Here is a 23091-nt window from a genome sequence, read left to right on the forward strand (position 1 = left end):
CAGCACCAGGAATCACCAATATCCCAATGAAACACAATTCTACTTAAATGTCTCCTTTGCTTCAGACATCCAACACCTCAAACACTGCTTGCACATCATTGAAACCGGGATGTCCACCGCCGAGCTGAAACTCAACCCAACTAAGAATGAATTCTATTTATTTGCCAAGAACAATAAACAAGATACAGTAAAAACCTGACTCAATGACATGAACTTTGATGGATTCAAACTCCAACTCTCACTGAATGCCAACTCATTTGGATTCACCCTGGACACCAAGCCCTCCCTCTGGAAACACATTGCCAAAAAACAATAACTTTCTGGTAATAGACCTCTCTGAAGAAAGTCAGACTGTTTCTTCCATAATGCAACTTCAGAACTGTTGTTCAAGTCTGTGTACTCTTGCATTTAGACGGTGCTAATGCCCTACTCCATGGCCTCCCAGTATCCATATTGGCATCCCTTAGGTGCATTCCACATGCTGCACCAGGTGTCTTCCAGAGCCTGAAGAAATATGATCACATCTCCCCCACCCTGATGGAATACTATTGGCTCCCCTTGCCATCATCTTCAAAACTAGCTGCATAATTTTTAAAGACATCTCAACCCGCACCCCGCTTATCTTGCAGGCAAGCCCGCTATTTCTGGTAGTTTTTGGCACACCTGCAAGTAAGACACCATTAGACTTTAGAATAAGCAATGTAAAACAAAAGAGCAAGATAGCAGGCCTTTTCCTTCTACGCATCAGGATCTGGAACATCATCCCCATATCCATCCGCACTGCCCCAAAGATGCTCCAATTTAGAAAACAGTTGAACACCCACCTCTTTCAAGAACACTACTTCAAAAGTTATTCATTGTTCACAAATTAGCTTCCTCTCCTATCACCCACCAAATTAATCTTGCCTTTAACCATGTACAGCATTCCGCTGCCTTTTGGTTAGGTTTCTTCTATAGAAACACCACATGCATACCTACATATGCAAGACCTCCGGGGCATAGGATGGAATAGACAACATGGTTTGATTTACAACTAGTGAATTCCCAATGGGTGACTTTTTAACTCTTCTGTTATTATTGTTTGGCTACAAATTAAGCAATTGTCACACTGATGGTTTCCTTGAACTGGTGGGAAAGTTTATGACTAACTTATTTATGTTGCCATTTGGATGTGAAAACTGGTTTCTTCAGTGAAAGTTTATTGGTTTTAAAATATGACAATAGTTATGGATGCATTTTTTTACCATGTAAGTTGTGTCACTGAAGGCTGAAACAACCATAAGTTGATACTAGCCAGTGGAAGATCTGAAGATAATAACAAGAAACTCCATCACAAACGTGACAGGTAGCCTGTCTGCCTTATTACAAGTGCATTATCTAATGGCTCTTGTAATAAGATAAATGGGATTTCCATCAAATTTGCTTTACTGCCCATTTTGGTGTGCATACATTTAAAGTCACTCTGTATCTGACACAATGTCACTTGGGCGCAGGGACTCACTTTCATTCAAAACCTCTTCAAAAGATATCAACCTCCTCTAGAACTTTTAACCCTGCAAATTATTGTCTGCTCTGTATTTCACGGGTCCGAGAAATTAGGTGGGGAGGGAAGCCTTTAAAGCTGCATGTAGTTTTAAAAGCAATGTTAAAACCCATCTTTTGGACAAGAGAATTATTTTAAAAAAAATCTGCCACACTTTTGGTGAAGATAATGTGTTCAGTGCAATGAAGCTGTTTTGTCGGAAAGTATGCTGTTCTAGTAAACTTACCACAACACAACAAGTCAAGCAGTGGCTCATATTATTATGAGTGCTTCTCTTCATTACCTTGTGTAAACTGAAATAAAACCCTTTAACTTATTTATTTTTAACCTGACCATATTAAAGATGCCATTTCCAAGCTGGCCTATTTATGTTTCTTAAAATGAAAACTGTCATTCTTTTTGTTAGCCTGATTGCATTCCAAAGCAAACTCTATGTTAAAACAGCCTTACACCTGTGTTGCCTCGCCTCTAAACTTTTACAATTCCTTGGGAGCTTGATTTATTTTTGTTACTGCTCTATCCTTGCACAGGAACTGTCCAGTATCTGGGTGAATGCCACGTTGCCTAGGCCTGGAGCATCCCAGTCCCCAAAGACAAAGTGATCTCCCTGTCTGCACTGTCTAGGTACCATAGCCTTTTTATCGGCCACTTGCAAGGCACCTAGAGCCAGGATACCCTCTAGTGTGATAGTGTGCTCTATAAATCTGCACAACATAACGTAGATCAGTAAACATCAGGTGTCTCCTTCTGGGGGGCACACTCCTGCAAGCCCAGTCCACGAAAGATCCCAGGGAGCCCTCTAGGCACCTCCTAGCAGATCCATTCTTCTACTGCCCCTTACATTGGTAGAAATGATTCCTAGCCCCTGGGTGCTATCTGAAGTCAGAGGTCCTTGAATCCATCCTTGCAGTAAAATCTTCTCTTTCAGGTAGGAATTGCTTCCTTCAGTTCCAGACTTTTCTAAGAAATATCTCCCTTGTGCTGAGGCTTTTAAGAGGGGATGGAAAGTTCAAAAAGCAAGGCACCAAGTCCCCAGTTGTATGGTGACACATCACTCCACCCTCCTCCTCAACACTCCTGCACAGCATTTTGGGAGTTTCCAAGATGATGCAGACAGGTGGTCTGTTGAAAAACCTCCTCTGTGAACCTAATTCCTGCCCATATCTGCAACATCTGCCTTGTCCATTCCTTCCAAAACATTAAAGGGAAGCTTCTCCTGTGACTGGCTTCAGAGATCTGTCTACTCTCTTTTGTTTATGTGGAGTTGACTATCAGGTCAGGTAAAGTGTGAAAAATAATGAGCACACGAAAAATGATCTATTCTCACCAATTCCCTTTGCCAGGAACATGCTCAAGCACTTGACAAATAGGCCTACTGGGTGGGGAAAAATGACTGTCAGGCTGGCCAGCACAGTAATTAACTTGGCCCATCAATTAGAACAAAAGCATGGAATCTAATTAGAAGCTGAGTTCATGAAAATGAGAAATCTTGATGTTTTGCATGCATGGCAATCTCACACAATTTGTGAATGCCAAATGTCATCATCAATCGCTAAAGTGTTCCTTCTGTGGCAGGCAGTGTTTAATTTGAGGCAGTGGTTTCTGGTGCTCAGCACCAGCACTTAATTGTCAATACCGCCACTTATGACAGCTGCCACATGGTGACGCTGTTTGTGTAATATATAGAGATGAGCACAACACAATTTGTTTCCGGCAGAACCCAGAGAGTCCGCATCCCTTCATTCTGCTCTGAAGCCACCAAAATCACCTGCGGCATACCACAGGGATCATCCCTCAGTCCGACCCTCTTTAACGTCTACATGGCTCCACTCGCAAACATCATCTGATCTCAAAACCTCAACATCATCTCATATGCCGATGACACCCAGCTGATCCTCTTCCTCACCAAGGACCCCACCACCGCCAAAACCAACCCCAACGAAGGAATGAAAGCCATCGCAGAATGGATGAAGAACAGCTGCCTGAAACTGAATTTTGACAAAACTGAGGTCCTCATCATCGGCTCCACCCCCTCTGCCTGGGATGACTCCTGGTGGCTTTCCACAATGGAAACCGCACCGACACCCACCGACCACGCACGCAACCTGGGATTCATTCTGCACTCATCGCTATCAATGACCCAGCAAGTCAACGTCTTCTCCTCCTGCTTCAACAGCCTCTGCATGCTTTGGAAGATCTACAAATGGATCCCCACTGTAACCAGAAGGACGGTCACCCAAGCCCTCGTAAGCAGCAGACTGGACTAAGGCAACGCCCTCTACGCAGGAACCAGGGCCAAGCTCCAGAAAAGACTGTAACGCATACAGAACGCCTCCGCATGCCTCATCATGGACATCCCCCGCCACAGCCACATCACAGCCCGCCTAAGACACCTACAATGGCTCCCCGTCAACAAGAGACTCACGTTCAAACTCCTCACCCACGCTCACAAGGCACTGCACAACACAGGACCAGAATACCTCAACAGATGGCTCTCCTTCTACACCTCGACCCGGCAGCTTTGCTCCGCTGACCTTGCCCTAGCCAATGTCCCAGGCATCCACTGAATGACCACCAGTGGCAGATCGTTCTCCCTCCTCGCTGCCAAGACGTGGAACACTCTTCCCACCCCCCTGCAACAGACACAGGACCTACTTACCTTCAGGAGACACCTCAAGACGTGGCTGTTCGAGCAGTAGCAGCCCCCCTCAGCGCCTTGAGACCCTCACGGGTGAGTAGTGTACTTTACAAATGCTTTGATTGATTAATGGATTATTAATCAAGTAGACATTAAAACAACTAATACATGCCTCTCAAATCATTTTGATAGATTTGGGGTGCCTCCTACAGTCTGAATTGTCACACTTGTAGCAGTTTGATGGATAGTAGTTGTGTATGTACTGACACTGGCAACCATGGCAGTGGCAATGGGTGGCCTCAGACGAGGGCCCCAGACCTTTTTTTTGTTTTAACAAATTAAGGAAAGGCGACAGGTTACATGTGCCTAGACACCAGGCTGAGTTAGGCAGCAGTCTCACAGGCTCAACCTGTACAGGTGTGCAGATGTGTGTGCAGGTGTTCGCATGCAACCAGTTCGGAGTCTCTTACAATAGCTGCACAGTAGCAGACCTTATCTGAAAACGCACACTGGTGGTTAGCACTCCATCCAATCCATTATAACAGAGCTTTCTGTGTGTCGGACTGGTATAGAGGGATTCACTCATGGCAGATGTCCATAAACTATGTAGCTCAAAAACAAGAAAACAAAGAAGACTTAATAAATTGGAGCCCATTTCTACCGAGGATAATTATTTTGGTTATAATTTCGACTGGGAAGATGCCTAACTACCATCGTCATATTTAATTGCGCTCTCATATGTAGCATAGTAAACCTTTTCAGAGATGCTGTTTCTTTTGCATAGCATATTTGAGTATTTTCTTCTTCATTTATATTTTCAAACTTACCCTTTTCTGTTCTTCTGGAAACTGTGTGCAAAATAGTTCTATCCATCTTTAAAAAAAAATAAAGTTTTTTAAGTCTCTGTAAAGAAAGCTACCACTGTTCTTGAGATTTTTTGAAACACACTATGGTAAACTTCTTCTGTCCTCAACAACTGTACATGAGTTATCCAATTGAACTGGTTAAATAACACATTGTGACAGGTACCATCCACAACCACGCCCTATTCTGTTTGAGTTCAGCTAGACAAGCTTATGCACAACAAACATTTGAGGGTGGTTTCTTAGGAGATGCAGCCAAGTTAAAGCTGATACTCCAGATGGAAAGCTCACTTCATCTCAAGGCAGTGCGACAAAAGACTTGGCAGTTCATAAGTAGCACTCCTGCTGTGAGCAGGTGTCTTTAGTTTCACAAGACGTTATTTTCGTTCATGGTTGCGTGAACCGGATTGCACTTTACAATGAATGTAGGTCACAAAGGGTCTGAGTTTTTAAGCAGACTGCATTAGAAGTTTGGTAACAAGTTTGAGTAGGTGTAGGGTGAAACCAATGCCCTAGTTAATCTCACAACACTCAACCATAGATGCTGAATGTCAGAATAATTCAACCATTGAAGATGGAGTCAAAAGAATTTGACAGATGCTGACTGGAAACACACCGCGCCAAAAAGTCTTGCCAAGGTAATTTGTAGACATAGTATGCCATTATGCACAGGCATTGTTAACGCCTGGGACGCCCTGGCCTTTCTTTGAACAGGCACGCCTTCCCACAGCTCCAAAGATTAGCTTGTATTTCAGACCAGACATATCAATGTTGAGAGATCTGGCTTTGCTCATAGGGAAACAGATCCTCTTGGAGCAGGCTTTATTTCCTCACTGTTAAAATTTTCAGTTAAGCATGCGATAAAATAAATGTGTTGCCAAGGTGAGGACCGAGTCCTCTAATCATATTAAACTTAAAGTCACTTCATTGGACTCTGATGTCTGTAGCTGGTGACTGGTTCAACAATCCAGACTGCAAAAAAAGCAGCAATAAATACAGGAAACGTAATGAATTTCTTGTCAGAAATCCCCTTTGCCATTTGTGAATTCCCTGAGCAATAAAATTATGACCTTTCATCCAATCGGACATGGTACATTGGAATCTCAAAATGCAAACGTGGCCCACTGACCCACAGAACCTGACTAATTAAAAAACAAGAAAGTGATAGAATTTTGCAAGCCTGATCATAAGTACGTGACGCTACTCCCATGCCCCCCCCCCACTTTCAGACTTTCTTGCCATTCCGTAGATCTCACTTTTATCTAACCATCAATTCTTAATGACTAGTTCTGCAAAATGTGTTGTCACTGCTGAAGAACATCAATTTTCCAAAAACTAAAGCATTAAACATTTATAGGTGAGGATATTCGGAATTGAAAATGGCACAAAACATCACAGGGTGCCTGAACAATGAAAAGTGTAATGGAGCATCTGATCAAATCAGCATTTTTTGAATAGTAAGTGATATCACACGCCAAGAATAAGATTAAATGCTAAACGTTAAAACTTCCTGAGCTATCAACAAAGAGTGTGTGCCTCTTTATAACAAAAAACAGTAATCAGGTTGCCTATGCATGTTACACTTCCGCCCTGGTAACATGCACAATATGTAGTATCTGAACATAAACACATAAAATGGTGTCCGCCATTAACAAAGAGAGTGCAATTAAACTATGCCAAGAAAATAAAATTAATTTAGGATTGCGTTTTTCCGGAATTTCCTGAATACACAAGTTCACATTACCTTTCACATTTTTGTCCGAATAATTGTACAGTGTAGCAAAATCACTGAGGCGCAAACCGATAAACAATGCTTCTGCAACATATTTAAACAAAGCTTACCTTATCTTTTTAAGGAGAAAAGTTGTTTCCAATATCTCTATGACCCGCTACCTCATCCAATTATTATTAAGACAGGAACACCAATAAGAAAATATTGTAGATGAAAGACCCACACAGTTAAACAAGGTGACAAACTGCCGGCTATTTTCAACATCCTCTTGGTTTTTAGGTTTGGTCTCGATACAACTTTAGCTGTTTAAAAAAAAAGGGTATTATTATTATTAATATTAATATTATTGTTATTATGATGATGATGGTGATTATTATTATTATTATTATTATTATTATTATTATTATTATTATTATTATTGTTATTATCCTTCAGCTCCCTCAGCTTTGAATGTTTATCAATATCATTCACTTTTCGGGTCATCGTAGCGAACAGCCATTGGTTGTTTGGCGAAAGACTGAAATTGTGCCATAGAATTTACCTATTTACTGTCCTACCATGCAGTCCACAGTCTTCCAAAGATGAATGAGTCCTTCTCTGGACCTCATCGCCTTCCATCTGTAGAACTGCTCCCTCAGTATCACCTCGTCATTTTCCACTGAGCAGCTTCTGTGTCTCTAGCTGCACTGCCTTTCATTAAGGGAGGTGCTTCCCTGACGTCTCATCACTATCCCCTCCTGGGGACTGGAACAGGGCTGGACAGGGAATCAAAAGCAACCCAAATTTTGTCAGACTAGCCACCCCATTGCATGTAGCATGTGAGTCTGACAACAACTTTTCCATCTAATTATGTTCCTTTATGTGTGCAACAAAGGGTCATTATCCAATTCTGCCAAGTCTATGTGCACCAAAGATGTGAAATATTACAATGCAAGTGAGTGCAGCACATGAGATACTAAAATCAATGGTGTTTCCCACTTCAAAGATTTGATCGAAAATCTAAGCAAAATGGTGCATTTTGGTTCAGATTAGTTGTGTGTAAAGGTCAAAAGTTAGACACTTGCAATAACATCACAAATTGAAATGGTCACTCTGGCACCCCAATGACAACACCCATAGTATAATGTACACCAGTACAATTTACATCCCATAGATACATTAAACCCTCAGCTACTAAACCTTTAGCTCCCCCCCCCCAAATGCTGAGCCCCTTCTTCACTATTTGGAGTAGTTTGCACTTAGGGCTCCATAACTTTTTTTCACATAAAGTATCCATGCCAAAATTTCATCCTTCTTTCCAACATCCTGGAGATTCTAAAGGTACCAAGGGTTTGTGGATTCCCCTGTAGGGGAACAAGAAATAGGGAAAGAATAGCATACGTTTGAGTTATTTTAGAAAAATAGGGAAAAATTACTCCACTTAAAAGTATCTCTTTTCCCTAAGAATGGCATCCACAAATGGTTTTCTGGACTAAAGTCACCATCTTCCCAGCTTTCAGAGCTGAATCCAAAAACCTAATTTTGTACCACAGTTTTGACATTTTTCTAAGCGGAAGTCTATTTTCCCTATTTTTTGCCCTCTCAATCTACTCCATTTTGTGGTGGAAACCAGTGTGAAACCCATGGGTCATTCGAAAAAGCTATAGATTTATGTAAAGTAGAAAACTGCTGAATTCAGCAAGGGGGGTTGTATGTGTAAATCCTTCAAGGTTTTGCCAAGGAAAATAACTGTCAAAATAAATATTGTAAATTATTAGGAAAAAAAGGGCATTTGTGACAACATTTTCACCTGTAACTTATTGTCATAATGGCTGATTGACAAAAGCACAATATCATTATGTCCATTAGACCCTTCTGGTTATGGGGATGTATAGGGTTTGTAGGTACTCCAAGAACCCAAGGTAGTCCAGAGCCAGCAACTGAGCTGCACTATACAATGGTTTTTCATTGAAAACTGAGTAAAGGGTAATTCTTACAGCAAAATTGGCCAAGTGAAAAATGTGTTTCAAGGAAACATGTATTTCTGAAATGGGCCCAAGTTATAAAGTTTAGGGGCAGTGGTTATTACCCATAATCTCTTGTAAACCTCAAACTTTGACAAAAAAACACACTTTCCTCACATTTCTGTGATGGAAAGTTCTAGAATCTGTGGGGATCCACAAACTTTACTCAGCATTACCCCATATCTCCTAATAAAAGTGGTACCTCGCTTGTGAGAACAGGCCTAGTTTCACAGCAGAAATGGCCCGAAAAGCAACATGGATGCATCACATTTTTCCACCCTTTTTTCCAATTTGGGTAGCTCGAGATTTTGGACCATAGCTCGGCCAGCACCTAGAGAAACCTATTCCAACCTTTACATTTTTGGAAATTAGACACGTAGGGCTATCCAGGGTGCGTAGATGTGTGTAGGTCTCACCACGGGTTTTGCCCCAGAATCCCTAGCAAACCTCAAACTTTCACTAAAACAACACATTTTCCTCACATTTCTGTGATGGAAAGTTTTGGAATCAGTTGGGAGCTACAAACTTCCCTCCACCCGGCATTTCCCCAGGTCTCTCGATAAAAATGGTACTTCATTTGTGTGGGTAGGCCTTTTGGCCGCTACAGGAACCAGCCCAAAACTGCACCCTTTTAGGGTTGAGCCTGCGTCGCAAACGCTTGCGCATGCGTATCGCTAGCGAAGCGTTTTAGGTATTAGTGAAGGGCCCGGAGCCCCGTCGACGTCACGTCAGTGTCTTTCATTGGCAAGTTGGCTTGCCTGTTAGAATCCGCTTATTTTGATTATTGGAAGGCATGCACACGTCATGCCTTTTCCGGTGGTTAGCCCTCCTCGAGCGCAGCGACCAAGTACAGAAAACATGCGAGGCTCGCTGGGTTTGTGGACTACTTTTTCTCCATTTTCGCAGCGTGATCTCGCTGGGCAGAAGTCGAGCGCTTCGCATACCATCGGCCTTGTTACACAGTTAATTGCACTTTTTTCTGGTTACGTTCATAATTGCACTTTTGCCGATAGGTATTATTACGTGTGAACTGTAGCAGCGCAATCGCGCTGTTTTTTTCTTTTAATGCAAGAAAAATCCGGTTGGGAGTTTACAACTGTGAACAGCTGTAACTCTGACAAATGCGAGACCCTAGTGCATTACAAAGGCTTGTTTTCCTATGTGGTTAGCTCAGCCGGCACCCATGGAAACCTAGTCAACCTGTATATTTTTGAAAACTGGACAGCTACCGATATCCAGAGTGAGCTGACTTCTGTGGTTCTTACCATGTTTTTTTTCCAGGAATCCCTTGTACTTCTTAAACTTTCCCCTCAAAGTCTAATGTGAAAAACTGTGCCTCACTTGTGTGGGTGGGCCAAGTGCCCAAGACAGGGAAGGGCCGAAAATATATTGTTGCCACGATGATAACTGTGGTGGATGTACTAATTAGTCCTGGTATCGGCAAACATGTTTGGAAACCTATCACACCCAGGCATTACTTAAAAGTAAGCATCAAAGGTAGTCCAGGGAGTTATGACTTGTGCGGATCCCCCAAAGTTTTCTTACCCAGAATACCCTGCAAATCTGAAACATTTAATAAAACACAATTTTTCCTTGCATTTCTGTGACATGCACCAGAGGAATCTGTAGGGATCCACAAACTTCCTACCACCCAGTGTGCCCCAACTTGTCCCAGTAAAAACGCTCCCCCACTGGTGTGCCTGGACCTAGAGCCTGTGACTGGATTACACAAGGGTCAATGGTAGGCCTTGCATGAGGACTACTGCTGACCCTGGGATGATCCATTACACGGGCAAATGTACCATCTGTCAAGTAACCTCCTCCTTCTTCCTGAACATTACCAAACTCATTCATACTGAACGTTTACTAATGGCTCCCATTACAGTCAGATGAGACTTAGGAAGACATGTCTTTCATGCGCCTACCCACTGTGCTAAGTCCAACTCCTTCCAGTTTGTGGATTCAAGTTGGGGGTGTCTGATGATGCCATTCAAGGCCTATTCCTCGAACTTAGTGAGCATATCTAAAGTTGAAACTATGGCAGACATGCTGGGCAATTTTTGTGAGGTTCCCTAAAGAGAACATCGTAAACTATGAAGAATGGTAAATTGTGACACACAGGGTTGTCTGTGATCAAGTGACATATGTCCCATCCACTGGTATGTGCAGTGATGCCACTGTAATGTACTTATCATACAACAAACTGAACATCTACTAAGTTCTGATGGAGGATGAGCATGGCAGTCAGGTCAAGCATTGACCTATACATGTCATAGTAATTGAGTGTGAGCGTGACACCCCTGGGTTTAAATTCATAGGTGAAGATAAAATCATGGCATGTGTAACTGTACTACATTTATTCTCTGCCTTCTACCTATGTAATATCTCTGGGAAAGCACACCTACTGTAAGCTTTTCTTACCAGTTCATGTCTCTGTCCTCATCAGAGTCCTGACTAGTCCTGAATAATTGCCAAGTGAATCTATACTAATGCCTTCCGTCGATAGCTACTTGAAACTCAAGAAAACATGTCTTTAATGCCCCTTTCACACACTTAGGCCCTCATTACAACCCTGGTTGTCGGTGATAAAGCGGCAGTAATACCGCCAACAGGCTGGTGGTAAATACCACCAAACTATGACTATGGCGGAAAGAGCTCAGACAGACAGCCACTTTACCACACCGACCGCCAGGGTGGAATCAACAGCCATCACGGCCATAGCCGCCTACAACCAGGCGGAAGCCAATGTTCCGCCCACTGTATTATGACAGCCGAATCCACCACCTTTTCCAGGGCGGTACCAACAACATCAATAGCTTGGCAGAAACATTGCACAGAAGGGAAACGACTCACCATTGGAGACTCAAGAGAGAACCACCCGCCATGGAACCAGAACTGCAGATCTTCCCAATACTTTTCTACTTCCTGCTCCACCACGGACACCAACGACGGCAAAGACGACCACTGTGAGTACTGCTGCCTTGCACACAGGGGAGGGGGGATGAAAAACAGAGTGACCCCCACCCCAACACCATACACACAAGCAGATGCAGTAACATAACATATTTACCCCGTACCCCTCAAGAATAATGCAAGGACCACAGGAATAGATGAAAGTGAGTGTAATGACATTAATATAGTAGAAATACGAACATTCAATCTAAAAGTATATACATATATACAAACAAGGGACACTGCCCAGTCCTCAATCTGTGTGGGCTAAAGGGCCACATTACAAAGTCCGAGGCCCCACTTGACTCCTACAACAACACGGAGAGAACACTGCAGAGGCATCAGTTCGAAGTAGGCAGGCACCTCAGTGGACGAGGAACGTGGGCCCCTCAGCCGGCAGATGGTATAACACCACTGGTCCTGGAGGGGGCAAAGTGCCCTGTGCTTCGTCCTGGGGAGTGCAAGACCACAGTCTTTCAATGGGTGTCTTGCCCACTGCTTTGTCCTGGGGAGTGCAAGGCTACAGTCTCTCAAGTGGATGACTTGCCCACAAGCACTGGAGGGGGCAACAAGCCCTGTGCTTGGTCCTGGGGAGTGCAAGTCCACAGTCTCTCAAGTGGGTGACTTGCCCACATGCTCTGGAGGGGGCAACATGCCCTGTGCTTGGTCCTGGGGATGCAAGGCCACAGTCTCTCAAGTGGGTGACTTGCCCACATGCTCTGGAGGGGGCAACATGCCCTGTGCTTGGTCCTGAGGAGTGCAAGGCCACAGTCTCTCAAGTGGGTGACTTGCCCACATGTTCTGGAGGGGGAAACATGCCCTGTGCTTGGTCCTGGGGAGTGCAAGGCCACAGTCTCTCAAGTTGGTGTCTTCGCCACTGGTTCTGAAGGGGGCATTGTGCCCTGTGATCCTCATCCTGGAGTGGGTGCCAGACCCATTGGTTCTGGGGGAGGCATTGTGCCTTGTTATTTTGATCCTGGGGAGTGCAATGTCAAAGTCTCTCTGCTGGGTGTCATACCCACAGAATTTGCAGGGGGCAGGCCGCACAACAGCCCATGGACACTGGACTACAGACTGTCAGCCGGCGTTGATGGCTGCTCAGTGGTGGTGGTGCTGCTGTTTCAGCTGGAGGTGGGGGGAGTCTCCTGCCCATCCCCTACAGCCTTGGACGGCTGCCCACTGCTGCTAGTGGTGCTGCTGGTGGTGGTGGTGGGGGGAGGCTCCTGCCCATCCCCTGCAGCCTCAGACAGCTGCACCACCATGGCTGATGGTGGGGCCTCCGCCTGAGTACCAGCACCAGGCCTCTTGTCCTTTCTCCCTGCTGGTGCAGGCCCCTTGCCCTTCCTGGCAGCAGCTGGGGATCCCTCTTTGCCCTTCATGGAAGCAGCTGGGGATTGCTCCTTGCCCTTCCTGGCAGTAGTTGGTGGTGGCACATTGACCTTCCTGGCAGCAGCTGGGAGTGGCACTTTGGCCTTCATGGCAGCAGATGGGGATGGCTCCTTGCCTTTCCTGGCAAAGGTTGAGGCACGCCACATTTCCATGTGTCTGGTTGGTGGGCCGAATCCTTTACCACCACGAGTTGCTGTGGAAACTACTGGGCCTGTGGACTGGGTGGATGAGGTGCTTACCCGGGTTTTACCCACCCTGTCTAGACGTGAAGGACGGGGGAGGGGCAGGGAAGAGGTCAATGGTTGAGAGGAAAAGCTGCTTAGGGACAATGGGGGGGAAGAAGGTGAAGGTCTGGGAGTGGAGGAAAAGGGAGTGGTTGTAGGAGGTGTCTGCCTGCTGTGTTTGGGTGCAGGTGCATGGGCTAGATGCTGTTGTGAGGTGGATGGCTGCTGGGTGTCTGAGTGCTTGCGTTTGTGTAGGGGTGACAGACACAGTGGGAGAGGACACAGGAGACGTGTGCATGGATGTTGGGGTGGTGACTGCCAGTGAGGTGTGAGTTCTGATAGGTGTGCTGGTGATGGAGGTAGTGGATGAGGATGTAGAGCATGCAGGTGTGAGTGTAGACGCAACTGGGAGGGAGGTGAAGGATGAGAAGGAGGCAGTGGATGTTGGTATGTCTGCATCTGGATGGTGTTAGTGTAAGTGCCTGTGGGATGAAGTGTGGTGCCTGTGTTTGCCTGTGCCACTCGTGTGTTGTCCTGTGTGCATGCTCGTCTGCCTGTGTGCTTGGGATAGGTTGGGATTGAGGGGAATGGGATTGGGCAGAGGATGTTGGAGGAGGGAGGGTGGAAACAGGGACAATGGCTGCCATAAGAGAGGAGGCCAGAGTCTGGATTGATCTCTGTTGGCCCGCCAAGTCAGTGTGAATGCCCTCCAGAAATGCATTGGTCTGTAGCATTTGGGCTGCCAGTCCCTGGATGTCATTCACAGTGGTTGACTGCCCAACAGAGATGGATCTCAGGAGGTCAATAGCCTCCTCACTCAGGGCAGCAGGGCTCACTAGGTCAAGGCCTGAGGTGCCTGGGGTGAAGTAGATGCCCACCCTCCTGGGTGAGCGGGCACGGGCAACTCGATGAGGGGCTTCTTTGAGGGCGGTGCTGGTACTGGGGGGGGCGGCTGTACCTGTAGCTGGGGTGGGCACAGAGGTGCCCGTCACCACCAGGGAGCTTCCATCGAAGGAGGTATCCGTGTCCGAACTGTCCCCTCCAGTCTCCGCCATGGTGCTCCCCTCACTCTCCGTCTGACTGGTGCCCTCAGCATCGGTGGACTCTGCCTCCTTGGTCCGGTGGGATGCAGCTCCCTCCATCACCGGTGCCTCTGCTCCTCCACCAGATGATGCTAATTCACATAAGGGTGAAAAAACAAAAAGGGGGGAAGAGACAAAGGATACACTTTGTCAATGGCTACACCATTACCACCATTGGTGTACATACTACCCTCACACACAGGAAACAGCTCTACGCACCATGCAATGCACTACCAGTAACAATGCTAGTCACCAGGGCATGGGGAGGAACACATACCGCCAACTGCAGCATACCTGGGACTGGGACCCACACAGCCCTGCCCAGTAGTGAATGCCTACTTGCTAGGTTAGAGGAATTTCACATCAGATCCATGCCCAACAAGGGACCTACTCTGCAATGTCAGGCCTGGTCTACGGGCACCCACAGACACACATCCCCCACCCGGATACCACCCGCCACGTTTAAGTTGTAATGATGGGCACTGTACTCACACCCTTGGGGCTGCTGTGATGCCCTCAAGCGCTCATCCAGCTCGGGATAGGCCCCTGCCAGAATTCGGGCCATCAGGGGTGCCAGGGCTCGACGGGCACCCCTTCCTCATTGGGAGGCCATCCCCAGCTGGACCTCGCCATCTTCCCAGCGTCTCAGGTCCTCCCACCGTTTCCGACAGTGGCTGCTCCGCCTGCCATAGACCCCCGGGTCCTTGGTACGCCATATACTCTTTTTTTGATGGCTGCTGACCTGCAAGAGAAATATACACAGGAAAGGTATTAGTCAGACCGTCCTGCCTGTTACACTAATGGCCCACCATAGCCCTTCCCGTCCCCTTTCGCACAGACATGGCCCAGCATACATGCTCGACGCTGCCCAGAGCCCATCCACCGACCCCCCCACACGAGGCCTTCACACACACCACTCCATGTATTCATGCCCCATGCATCGTGCTCACAGTGTACTCACCTGTTGGTCTGGAGGCCCATACAGCAGTCCGTACTGGGATAGGATCCCATCCACTAGTCTCTCCAACTCCGATGAGGTGAAAGCAGGGGCCCTTTCCCCTGTCACACGGGCCATGGTAGGTTCCAGACACAGGTCACAGAAACGCATACAGTGTAGGTCCTCTCCTGTTGAAGGTCAGGTAGCAAGTGAGTGAACAGATAGAAAATGGCAGTGATTTCCGTGGCTGTGCATACTGTCACCGCCGATGTACATCACCATTGGCCACTGTACCCCACACGGCCCAATTTTATCCAATGAAGCATTGCACGGCAGATCCCTATGGCCTCCTGCAACAGCGCACAACGTCAGCGGAATTACCTCACTTCCACCTGTCCCTCCATACAGGACAGGAGGACGCCATTTAAGTGGGTGGGTGCAGTGAATGGGACATAATTGTGTCACAGATCACAATTGTACATACAGAACATATGCCACTAATACATTTAAAATTCACATCATGCATTGAACTGTAGTGGCTACAATGTACTTTTTATGACCGGCTCATCGCTCTTTTGCCCCAGAGATTGCAACCACTTCGGATCAATAGGAGATGGAGACATCCCGTGTAGAGATCCCTGGTGGATTTGACCACAATGGTGGACAGGCACATTATCCTCACATATAGACTTGACAGGGCCACAATCACAGAGCTGTGTGTCCAGTTGGAGCCTGATCTGATATCTGCTATCCGTCACCCTACTGGGATCCCCCCTCTTGTGCAAGTGCTATATGTGCTCCATTTCTTGGCAACTGGTTCTTTCCAAGTGACAATGGGCTTCGCAGCAGGAATGTCACAGTCAATGTTCTCAATTGTGCTGACAAGATTGTTGTGTGCCCTGATTAAACACATGTGCAGCTACATTGTTTTCCTCCAGGTGGAGGATTTGCCCACGGAGAAGGTTGATTTCTATGCAATGGGACATATCCCCAACATATTGATCAAACACAAATTACATTTGTCCCCCACCCGGCAAAATGAACAGGTCTTTAGAAATCAAAAAAGTTTTCACTCGATGAATGTGCAGATGGTGTGTTTGGCGTACCAGTACGTCTCCCACATCAATGCTAAGTATCCTGGGTCGGTGCATGATGCCTTTATCCTGAGGAATAGCAGCATCCCAAATGTGATGGCCCAACTACAGAGGCACCGGGTGTGGCTAATAGGTGAGCCATGGCTTCCACCCAGTGGATGTTGGTATATGGGTATGGTGTGGGCCATAAGGGATAGTGTGTGGCTAACAGTTGTCCAACGATATTTGCAGGTGACTCAGGTTACCCCAACCTATCATGGCTACTGACCCCTGTGAGGAATCCCAGGACAAGGGCTGAGGAACGTTACAATGAGGCACATGGGTGAACAAGAAGGATCATTGAAAGTACATTTGGCCTTGTGAAGGCTAGGTTTTGGTGCCTCCATCTGACTGGTGGATCCCAGTGCTACTCACCCAACAAGGTCTGCCAGATAATCGTGGCATGCTGCATGTTCCATAACCTTGCCTTGAGACACCATGTGCCTTTTCTGCAGAAGGAGAAGGCTGGAGATGGCCATGTGGCAGCAGTGGACCCTGTGGACATTGAAGATAAGGAGGCAGAGGATGAGGACAACAGATCTGCAGTGATTAGACAATGCTTCCAATGACACACAGGTAAGACAGTGTTACTTCACATTCCATTATCAGTTTTTTGTTTCACATTGTCACTGGCAGGCTGTTATTTCCCACTTTTATGGCCACTCACTGAATCCTTTGGCAACTCTTTTTGCAGATGTTGGTGCCCCACTATCACTCCTGCTGTTGTCACTGCAGCCAACTACAGGTCTTTCCTATGTTAACATTACCGTACAGTTGAATTGCAATGTTTAAACCTTGTTAAACAAATACATACTTCAATCATTTGACATACTCCATACTTTTATTTTTTCAAAATGGTGTTTATTGCAGTGCTAAGAAGAAAAGGGGACAGTGCTATGGGCTGGGGTGATGATGGAGGAAAGTCCAGGGTATAGTTTCTCTCTGTTTGTAGCACAGGTGCATTGTCCAAGGGAGTCCTGTGTGCCATTCCTCCACAGGAAATGTGGAGCAATGGCAGTTCGAGGTGGACAGGGGGACAGAGTGGGACACAAGGGTGACAATCAGGAGAGTCTCCAAGGGCTTGATTTAGAGCTTGCCTCCTGTTGTTTGAAGTCTCAGGGACAGCAAAGACTTCCCTCTGCCAGCACCTGGTGTCTCTGGAGAGACTCCTACTCTGCCCTGTGGTGCCCATCCAGTTCCTGGGACCCTGAAAGGAGAAGCCGGCAGCTTAAGAAGAAGAAATCCACACACAGAACGCCATGTGGAGAAAAGCTCGATGCGACTCCGATCTGCGGTTGGGAAATATATGCTCCGCTGGCTTTGCGGCTGAAAATCTGCGCTCGCCTGTAACGCGACCAAAGAATCGACGCACAGAGCTGGAAAAATAACACGCAGCATCGCTGATGGAGGCTGGGAGATCGCAACCCACGCTGTGTGGTTTTCGGATCATCGTGCGGCTGGATTGCCTACGCAAACACCGCTTGGCATGTAAAAACAACAGATGGCCTGCCCGGGCCCGAGAGTGCTCACCGGTTCGACGCATCGCTCTCCTGCAGAGAGAAGAAACTACATGCCCGACCTGACAAAAGGAGAAATGACGCAAGGTCTCACTTGTGACTGAAATCGACGCATCTCAAGCCTTTTTTGACACACACTCACCAGTGAGGGGTTATTTTTGACGCACCCAAGGTACATTTTCACGCTAACAGTGTTAGTGTGTGTTCAAAACTACATGAAGACTCTTTTTGCTTTTTAATTGATAACTTGACTTGTGTATTGTGTATTTTTGTTGTTTTGCTCTTGTTTTGTTTAGATAAATATTCTCTATTTTTCTAAACCTGTGTTGTGTCATTTTGTAGTGATTTAATTAAGTTGCTGTGTGTGTGTTGGTACAAATACTTTACACCTAGCACTTTGAAGTTAAGCCTACTGCTTGTGCCAAGCTACCAAGGGGGTAAGCAGGGATTAGCTGAGGGTAATTCTCTTTTACCCTGACTAGAGTGAGGGTTCTTGCTTGGACAGGGGGTAACCTGACTTCCAACCAAAGACCCCACTTCTAACACTCGGACACCCCCAACTTGCAACTACAAACTGGAGTTAGATTTAGCACAGGAAGGCCCTCATTATGACGACACTGGCGGGAAAATCCCACTTACTGCCACGCTGACTGCTGCCAACATACCGCCGCCACAGTGGATATCCGTTCATCATATTATGACACACACACACCAATCTGTCACTATTCAGCCACAGACACAAATCCGCCACACCAAAGGTCAATGATAAACTGGCCGTATCCAAACCCACACCGTTACAACAACAGAACAAAGCCCACCACATTATGTCCCACGAATCACCACGGCAGACATTCAATGGAGGTAAACCATTGGCGGTACATACCGCTGCGCTCAAAATATACACACTCAAACAAAACAGCACTACATTGGTCAATTCAAACTACACACACCTGACACTCATACACACACCACACCCTCACAGCCACACCACTGTAAAACACAAACCAACACTACCCACAACCCTTTATGAATACAAATAATTGCCACCAGAGAAAGACAGCAAGACCACTCACACAACCAGAGCCACATACCACCATCACCTATACCTCACCCACACACCTCACAACACACACCCCAACACATCACCCTAAACACCCTCACCCACAATACTCACACTACACCCATGGCACCACAACGACACCCCAGATTCTCTGAGGAGGAGCTAAAGGTTATGGTGGAGGAAATCATCCGGGTAGAGCCACAGCTATTTGGAGCACAGGTTCAGCAAAAACCCATTGCTAGGAAGATGGAGCTATGGCAGAGGATCGTGGACAGAGTCAACGCCATGGGACAGTACCCCAGAACAAGGGATGACATCAGGAAGAGGTGGAACGATCTGCGGGGGAAGGTACGTTCCATTGCAGCAAGACACCAACTCGCTGTACAGAGGACTGGTGGTGGACCCCCACCTCCTCCCCCACAACTAACAACATGGGAGGAGCAAGTCTTGGCAATCATGCATCCTGAGGGCCTGGCAGGAGTAGTAGGAGGATTGGACTCTGGTAAGTCAACTCTATACTACTTTCACCCCCCAACCTGCATGTCATCACATTCCGCCACCCTCACTCCCATCACTCCACCACCTCACACACCCCTACCATAACATCTCACTCCTCCCAATGCCAAGCCCTGCATGCACCACCAATGCATGGACGCCACTCACAGACCTTCATGGACACCTATCACTAAAGCATGAACACTAGAGAGAACCAATCATCCCCACCACACACCAACATGCACAAGTGAAAGCTGCCAGGGCAAAAACAACCATAGAGGGCAACCCATCCATGCACAATATGTCACACACAGAAACAATAACACTGCATTTACATCCTCACAGGTATCCCAGCCAATGTCACCAGAGAAGAGGTACCAGCAACATCCAGTCACCCCACAGAAGAGGCTCACAGTGATGAGAGTGAGTCTTCTCGCCTGAATGTTCAACCTGGCCCATCAGGGACCTCTGGACAGTCGGTTACCCGGCCACAGTCACACACCACCACAGAGTATCCCCTCTCAGGAAACACCACCACAGCACCCACCCAGCGTACCCATACCTCTGTCCCCAGGACACGTCAGTCAGCAGTGTGTCCACCACTACAGGGACACCAGGGCACACTGCAAACCCAAGACAATCAAGACCTGGGGTCAGTGGCAGTGGGCACACAGTTCAGGGGACAGAGACACAGGACAACAGGGAAGCTGGGAGGACTGCTGTGCGCCAGGGGGAGGACATGCCCAGGGAACCCACTCTCCAGAAGGTACAACCGGAGATCCTGGGAGCATTCCCAGGACACGGTGGCCCAGATCGTGGACAACATGCAGGAGAACAGGCAGCTGCGGGAGGGACAGTGCCACCGGATCAGTGAGGACTTGAAGGCCATTAACACCACCCTAGACACCATTGCAAGGGTGCTGGCAGACATGGCCAATATTATGAGGGAGGCAGTGCCATACCAGCGGGACCCTGCCGCTAGCCAGACTACTGAAAAGCCCTCCACCTTCGCTGTCGCTAGTGGACAGGAGGCCGCGCCACAGGACCAACAGGCCACTACCGCCACTCCCCCTGCAAAAGAAGAACCACCCGCAAACGTTCCCTGTGTTCCAGGCAGAAGCCAGAGACTATTGCCAAAAACCCCGCCAGGAAATTAGACTCTCCTGATTGTCACTCTTTTGTCCCACTCTGTCACCCTGTCCTCCTCGAACTGCCATTGCTCCCCTTCCTATGCCCCTTTGGACAATGCACCTGTGCTACAAATAGACGGGAACTATACCCTGGACTTTCCTCCATCCCTTTTCTTCTTAGCACTGCAATAAACACAATTTGAAAAAATACAAGTATGGAGTATGTCAAATAATTGAGTATGTATTCGTTTAACAAGGTTTAAACATTGCAATTCAACTGTACAGTAATGTTAACATAGGAAAGACCTGTAGTTGGCTGCAGTGACAACACCAGGAGCAATAGTGGGGCACCAATACCTGAAAAAAGAGTTGCCAAAGGGTACAGTGAATGGCCATAGAAGTGGGAAATCACAGCCTGCCAGTGGCAATGTGACACAAAAAACTGAGAATGAAATGTGAAGTAACATTGTCTTACCTGTGTGTCATTGGAAGTATTGGCTAATCACTGCAGGTCTGTTGTCCTCTGCCTCCTCATCTTCAGTGTCCACAGGGTCCACTGCTGCCACATGGCCATCTCCCGCCTCCTCCTCCAGAAAAGGCACATGGTGTCTCAAGGCATGGTTATACAACATGCAGCATGCCACGATTATCTGGCAGACCTTGTTGGGTGAGTAGCACAGGGACCCACCAGTCAGATGGAGGTACCGAAACCTGGCCTTTTAGGAGGCCAAATGTACTTTCAATGATCCTTCTTGTTCGCTCATGTGCCTCATTGTAACGTTCCTCAGCCCTTGTCCTGGGATTCCTCACAGGGGTCAGTAGCCATGTCGGTTGTGGTAACCTGAGTCGCCTGCAAATATTTTTGGACAACTGTTAGCCACACACTATCCTTTCTGCCCCATACTCTACCCATATACCAACATCCACTGGGTGGGAACCAGGGCTCACCTACTAGCAACACACAGTGCCTCTGTAGTTGGCCCATCACATTTGGGATGCTGCTATTCCTCAGGATAAAGGCATCATGCACTGACCTAGGATACTTAGCATTTCCGTGGGAGATGTACTGGTCCGCCAAACACACCATCTGCACATTCATTGAGTGAAAAAAAATGTGATTTCTGAAGACCTGTTCATATTGCCGGGGGCGAGAAATGCAATATGTGTTCTGTCAATCGCCCCAATTATGTTGGGGATATGTCCCTTTGCATAGAAGTCAGCCTTCACCATAGGCAAATCCTCCACCTGGGTGAAAACTAATGTACCTGGAAAATGTGTTTAATCAGGGCACCCAACACTCTTGTCATCACAATTGAGAACATTGGCTTTGACATTCCTGCTGCCAAGCACACTGTCACTTGGAAAGAACCAGTTGCCAAGAAATGGAGCACAGATAGCACTTGAACAAGAGGGGGGGTGACGGATGGCAGATATCAGGTCAGGATCCAACTGGGCACACAGCTCCGTGATTGTGGCCCTGTCAATTCTGTATGTGAGCATAATGTGCCTGTTCGCCATTGTTGCCAAGTCCACAGGGATCTGTACACGGGGGATGTCTCCATCTCCTATTGATCCGAAGCGGTTACAATCTATGGGGTAAAAGAGTGATGAGGCGGTCATAAAATGTACATTGTAGCCACTACAGTTCAATGCATGATGTGAATTTTAAATGTATTAGTGGCATATGTCCTGCATGTACAATTGTGATCTGTGACGCAGTTATGTTCCATTTAATGCCCCACCTCCTTAAATGGCGTCCGCCTGTCCTGTGTGGAGCGATAGGTGGAAGTGAGGTAGTTCCGCTGACGTTGTGCGCCGTTGCAGGATCCGCCGTGCAATGCCTCATTGGATTAAATTGGGCCCTATGGGGTACAGTGGCCAATGATGATGTACGTCGGCAGTGAAGGAATGCACCTCCGCGGTCACCACTGCAATTTTCTATCTGTTCACTCACTTGCTACCTGACCTGCAACAGGAGAGGACCTACACTGTATGTGCTGCTGTGAACTGTGTCTGGAACCTACCATGGCCCATGTTTCTGGGGAAAGGGCCCCTGCCCTTACCTCGGTGGAGTTGGAGAGACTAGTGGATGGGGTCCTACCTCAGTACAGACTGCTCTATGGGCCTCCAGACCAACAGGTGAGTACACTGTGAGCACAATGCACAGGTCATGAATGCAGGGAGTGGTGTGTGTGAAGGCCTCGTGTAGGAGAGGGTTGGTGGATAGGCTCTGGGCAGCGTGCAGCATGTATGCTAGGCCATGTCCGTGCGAAAGGGAATGGGAAGGGCTATGGTGGGCCATGAGTGTAACAGGCAGGACGGTCTGTCTAATACCTTTCCCTGTGTATATTTAATCTGCAGGTCAGCGCCCATCAAAAAAGGGTATATGGCAT

The sequence above is a fragment of the Pleurodeles waltl genome, chromosome 3_1 (assembly GCF_031143425.1).
Source record: "Pleurodeles waltl isolate 20211129_DDA chromosome 3_1, aPleWal1.hap1.20221129, whole genome shotgun sequence".
Lineage (NCBI taxonomy): Eukaryota > Metazoa > Chordata > Amphibia > Caudata > Salamandridae > Pleurodeles > Pleurodeles waltl.